The sequence below is a fragment of the Sinocyclocheilus rhinocerous genome, unplaced genomic scaffold, assembly GCF_001515625.1.
Source record: "Sinocyclocheilus rhinocerous isolate Xijiao unplaced genomic scaffold, SAMN03320098_v1.1 scaffold1926, whole genome shotgun sequence".
NCBI lineage: Eukaryota > Metazoa > Chordata > Actinopteri > Cypriniformes > Cyprinidae > Sinocyclocheilus > Sinocyclocheilus rhinocerous.
The window spans coordinates 146,009-152,347 of NW_015638052.1; the positions used below are offsets into that span (position 1 = coordinate 146,009).

General features: G+C 33.9%; 1 long non-coding RNA gene across 1 annotated transcript in view; it reads right to left on the minus strand.

Annotated features, from left to right (window-relative positions):
• Positions 1-6,040, minus strand: part of LOC107749586 (uncharacterized) — a 93,629-nt gene extending 87,589 nt beyond the window's left edge. The window contains exons 1-2 of the long non-coding RNA XR_001641056.1: positions 5,890-6,040; positions 342-348 (exon numbers count right to left, since the gene is read on the minus strand). This is a non-coding gene — a long non-coding RNA (uncharacterized LOC107749586). The remainder of the gene's footprint in view (positions 1-341; positions 349-5,889) is intronic.
• Between the last annotated feature and the right edge of the window lie 299 nt (positions 6,041-6,339).

Sequence of the window (6,339 nt, forward strand, 5' to 3'; positions counted from 1 at the left end):
GTTTACACACACACACATATATATATATATATATATATATATATATATATATAAGATGGCTGGTTCAACTAATGTGCATTCAAGAGTGCAACAATTGATGCCTCTATAAATAAAAAAGTAATAAAATAAAATAAAAAAAGTTGAAACGGTTTTAACAATAAAGTGGGACCACAGTCTGAAATGTATCTGTAAATTCAAATATTAAAACCATCCTGAAATATGACTATTATGAGAATAGTAGCCTATTATGAATATGAATTATACATATTATACTCTACTCACCATAAACAGTAACACTGAATCTCTTGGTTGACTCCCTATTACTAATAATGGTACTCAACTTATAGACTCCGGTGTCTGTTATTCTGGTGTCTTTGATTGTGAGAGATCCGTTTCTGTCCAGCTTCAGTCTGTCTTTAAATCTCGCATAATCATGATATGAAGGGTTGCCCATTATTACGTTAGCTATGCGAATGTCATTAAACCTCCACTCGATCTCATTCTTCTGCTCGATTTCTGAAGCATTAGAGTCCAGAGTGACAGAATCTCCTACCATCACTGACACTTCATGTGACTCGACATCAAACACACCTGCAGAACAAAATTAAACGACGTAAATATTTAAACGTTAATGTTAATTTTCTTACTTTATGATAACACTTTTTTTATAAACATAGATGTATAACTTACCAACCAGACACAACAAAAATAACAAATCAAGTGTGCGAATCATTTTCGTAAAGCCTCAGAAAACTGAAACTCGTGTGTCATTATTTTAAGGTAATTCATATGTTAATTTTGCTTAAAGCTGTAAAGTTTTGAGCCCAACATAGAAACCCTACAGAACTCTGACAGTGCGCGCGCTTGACCTCGCCCAGGCGGCAACACGTTGTGACGTATGCATCTGGTCAACCAATAGAGTTTTAGAGAAGCTGGTCCGGTTGTGCTTTCGGAAGTAGGTTGTTGCCAGGGTCGGTTTTTTTTTCTTTTTGCCGGGTTGTGGCTAGAAGGGATACAGCTGCAGCGGGCGGGAAAGTAACAATAAATTAAATTTGCTACCTATAAGATTGTGTTTTATTAACGTCTAACGTTACCCCCACCCTTTACAATAATGTAAATACAGTATTTATTGTTGTTCAGCGTGACAAAAATTACGCAAGAATTGATGTGGGCATGTAGCCACAGCTGTCCCATCTAGCCTTAACCGTTTTCTCGCGGAATTGGGCTGCTTGTAAAACGGGTTGACATTTTTTCTCCTCGTTATAAAGGTTTGACATAGGCTAGTGCATACATTCTAATTAAGTTGACTTGAAAAAGCCAACTTACTGAAATCCTATTTAAACTTTTTCTTCTGAGACCAAATTTTAAAATGTATCTCCTCCTAGAAGCTGTCTAGTGCTATAGCAAAGCTTAACAACTCCCTACTGAAAATACAGCTAAAACCAGCCTAAGCTGATTGACTGCTTTGGCTGGTCTCCCAAGCTGGTTTTAAAGTGGTTCTGGCCACTTTTTTAGCAGGCCAGCCTGGTTTTAGCTGTTTTTTAGCTGTTTTTCTTTTTACCGAATCAACTGGTTTTAGCTGGATTAGCATAGAAACATGCTAACAACATGCTAGTAACGTGCTAATCATGCTAGAAACATGCTAGTAACTTGCTAATCATGCTAGCAACATGCTAGTAACATGCTAATTGTGCTAGCAACATGTTAATCATGCTAGAAACATGCTAATCATGCTAGCATCATGCTAGTAACATGCTAATCATGCTAAAAACATGTTAGCAACACGCTAGTCATGCTAGAAACAGCCTAACAACCACCCCAGGTACCCTAGCAATATGTTTTATACCTATCTGTTTTTTGTTATCCTTGAAAATATTCAAACTTTAATCTTTAAAACTATTTTAACTTTCAAACTACTTCAAACTGAAAACTTTCAGACTGCAAGCTTTTCGTACTTTTTCAAACTTTCTAGCTAGGCTTTTTCAAGCCAGCTTAAAGTTTGTCTACAAACTTTTCAATCTAGTTGACTTCGTAATTGCATCCAACTTTAATTGTGGGATATGTAGTACAGAAGGTGGTTACGGATATCGATCTGCCTCCGATTTAGTCAGAATTGCCAACTTCAATCCGTTGATTGTGACTATTTAGACACTTCTAAAATCTAAACTTTTGTGTGTTATTAAGTGAAAATTATACAGAATTTTAGGTTCTCATTATTTAGTTTATATGCATTTAGCATGTTTGCAGTTTGTCTGCTATGTAATGAATGAATAACAAACACCACCATAATGTTCTTACCGTGCAAGTAAGATTTTGTTAAACTGATGACCATTCAAAGACATCTGTATATTCTGAAGCAATATTTTATTTCCAAGCAATGCTTAATTTGCTAATATTTTATTATTTTTATGTAGGCCTATATGTATAGTGATTTGAAGAGATCCTTTTTAATGTGTATTATTTTATTTAGATTTATAATATTCTATTATCCCACGCTGTATGGGAACAAAATCAATTAAACTGTTGCAAAATAATTAATAATCTGGTGTGAAGTATCACTGTTGAGTAATTCATTATACTATGAATCTTTGTGTAGAGTGGAAATCTGACTTAAAGGAAAATAATGTCAACCGCACACATGCAATAGTAAATAGGAGCAAGACGTTTGTCCACTCAACAGAAGCCACATTCATTTGGGTTATTCTGGCTCTTAACTGGCCTGAATTAAACTCAGACCGCAGCAGGTTTCACTTTGACTCAGAAACTGAGCTGCTAGAGCCTCAAGAGCATACAGTGGAATCAATGTTTTATCTTGCAAGAGAGAAAAAAAAATTCTTTGTTTGACTGTTTTTATTCCACAGTAAAGCTGTTTTGAGGGAAGACATATCATGTGATTCATGTTAGCAAGAAAAGAAGCCCTTTATATGCATTAAGCATACAACATCAGGGGGAAAAAAGTTAAATTTGTTTGTGACTGGTCAATATTTTTCAGTTCTTTATTTCAATTCTCATTTCACTTTTTCATCACTTTGAATTTAAATAGTCCAAACAAACCAGGACCGCAATTATGTTCAGAATTAATGTTTTAATATTAAAGGGGTCATATGATGCGATTTCATTTTTTCCTTTCTCTTTGGAGTGTTACAAGCTCTTGGTGCATAAAGAAGATCTGTAAAGTTGCAAAGACTAAAGTCTCAAATCCAAAGAGATATTCTTTATAAAAGTTAAGAGTTAGCCACACCTACCTAAAACGGCTCGTTCGAACACGCCCCCACATATCTACGTCACTATGTGGGAAGATTTGCATAACGCCGCCCAAATGTTCACGCAAAGAAAGAAGGCGTAACTTTTATTCTCATAAAATATATTGTTCTCATAAAATATATTGTTGCCGCTGCCGCCATGTCCTGAAGACGCTGTGTGCTTCGTTGTGAAAGCGAAACCACTTTGTTTGGGAAAAAATTATTTACAAGACAAAAAAATAAACATATAAAAGAATGTTTTGTGAAAAGTATAAGCTGCATTTAAAAAAATGAATGTACAATAATTCTCTTTTATTTACACATGTGAATATGCAAAACAAAAATACAAATTGTACAGAAAGTACTCAGGATCATTTACAAATAAATTACACTACAAAAAGGAATAATGTATACAATGTATTCATTTCATTTTTAACTTGCATCACAAAAATAAACTACAGAAATTAGGTTGTTTCATTGACAATGTGACATTTAAAAAAAGATATTGAAAAACTATAATGTGTCCCATTTTTTCCACTGCTTTCTCTTGCCTAATAGAGAATGGCCAATAATGTATTTGTTAAGCATTCTCTCAAGAAGAGAAAACAGTCCCTCCATTCTCTCTTTGCTCTCCTGTGCTCTTCTCTCCTCTGTCTGTCTCTCTCTGGAGTTTGATATCCTCTTTGAGTAGCTCCATGCCTGTTAACAACAGCACAATGAATTTCAGCAAAAATGTGTGTATTAACTTGCTTACTTTGTATTTTTTTTAAATGAGGTGGATTATGAGTCTTCAATATAATGCGTGCAATAAAGATACACGCAATTTTCGTAAATGTCTGCTTTTTGGAAAATCCTTGCCAATCTTCTGCTGGCAGTCAGTCTTTTCGCACAAACTTTGCTCTGTTGTTCCATCTGTTCAGCTTCTGATCCTTTTCATGTGGGCCCATGTACACATCTTCTGTACAGAATTTCCAAAAAACACAAGTGAAGAAGAAACCGAAACAACAGATGCTTCCACATGTAATCTAACACGATCATCAGACATAAAACGGTATCAAAACTATGTAACATTATGGAATAAAATGTCGACCAATGAAGAGGTAATAATGACTGTCAAGCTTTGGGGTGTTGATCGACTTTATCTACGTTTTGATTATCATTCTGAATCCAATTCATAGTCTTTTTTTCAGCTTTTTGTTCAAAATGTTGTTTATTTCTTTATTTTTTATTTATGAAACTTATCCACATTCAAGTGTTTAAAAATGTTAAAAAAAAATTGTTTACAAGCAGATACCTTTGTACCTTGTTCTTTTGATGTTTTGTATGTTCAGATATTCATGTAACAAAATATATACAAATTAATACCTAAATAGGGACATAGTAGTATACTTAAAGTATGATGTAAAGTTAACTTAAAGAAAACTTACGAGTATACTTGCAGTATAAAACTACTAAACTAGTAGTTTACTAAGACTATACTTCAAAGTGTAATAAAAATGCTACTACAAGTATTTAATTAGTAAACTATCAGTATACCTATAAGTTCACTTTTAGTATAGTTGCAGTACAAACTAAACATTTTGATGTAAACTAGTTGTGTACTCAAAGTTTACAACTGTTATACTTAAAGTATACTTAAAAGTATACTTTTATATACTAGAAAGTGGGCCAATTTAGTCCCAAGGAGTATTGAAATAGTACACTTACAAGTATACTACTAATACACTGATATTTGTATATTTACTACATAAAGTATACTTAAAAATATACTTTAACTTTACTTAAGTATACTTGCTAAAATAAACTTGAAGTATACTACTTTTCGGTAAGGGAACGGATGGAAAATGCCCTTCATTGTGTTTGCACTAATAAATGCTGCTGCCTGCCAGCTGCAATCACCAATAAAACGTTGATCCATATTTTTTTCCTATATCGTCATAAATATCATTATCACAAATATTCTTCGCACACCCCTACTTGTGTGTAACTAGTATCCTTAAAATGTGATGGTGTTTACTCATGATTTATTTAAACTCACACATTAACTTAACATGGATCTGATTAATTGTTCTTTCTCCTTCTGTCATCAGTCTGAGTGGATGCAGTATTACAGAGAAACTGTGTTTTATCCTGACTTCTGCTTTGAGATCAAACCCATCACACCTGAGAGAGCTGAACCTGAGTGGGAATAAACCAGGAGACACTGGAGTGAAAAACCTCAGTGATCTACTGATGAACCCACAATGCAAAGTGGAGAAGCTAGAGTAAATATCCTTATACAGTACAGCAGTTACAGTGTTGATTAACATTTAATATGCTATTATCCAATGGACTGTTGGTTTAGGATGTGTATCAGTAGAAAGAGGGTTAAACTGAAGCATTTGAAACTTTGTAGCTATAGTATTTTTTCATAAGCTGAATTCTAAATTCTGATAAATCTTTGCCACTAAAGAAGACAGGTGACAAGAGACTAAAAACAGTGTAACATGAATGGAAATACATTTTCTAATAGTATTAAATGTATACTGCACTAATGGTTTCACTAAATGTATTTACTTTTATTAAGTACTTGTATTTACTTTAAATTGTGAGTTAAGTGTAAGATTGAGACATTGTCTTTTCTATTTTTGTCTTTAGGCTGTGTAACTGCAGTATTACAGAGAAACAGTGTCTCATCCTGACTTCAGCTCTGTGTTCAAACCTTTCACACCTGAGAGAACTGGACCTCAGCTGGAATGAACTAAAAAACACAGGAGTGAATCGTTTATGTGACGTACTGAAGGATTCACACTGTAAACTGGAGAGATTGAGGTGAGACCCATCATGATGCTTAAAATCACAGATAAAACCAGAGCCTGAGTTCATATTATATTTGATTACAGTTGTTTATTATAAGTTGTTTTGTGAGCCATCTTTGTTTATCTCTTTCTAGTCTAATCTGCTGTGGCATTACAGATGTTTCTTCTTTAACTCAGTCTTTGACAAACACAAAAGCACTGCAGTTTCTAAAAGAGCTTGATCTGAGTAACAATAACATTGGAGACTCAAAGCAGCAGCTCATTGATGTGCTACAAAACTCAACTTGTAAACTGAGGTG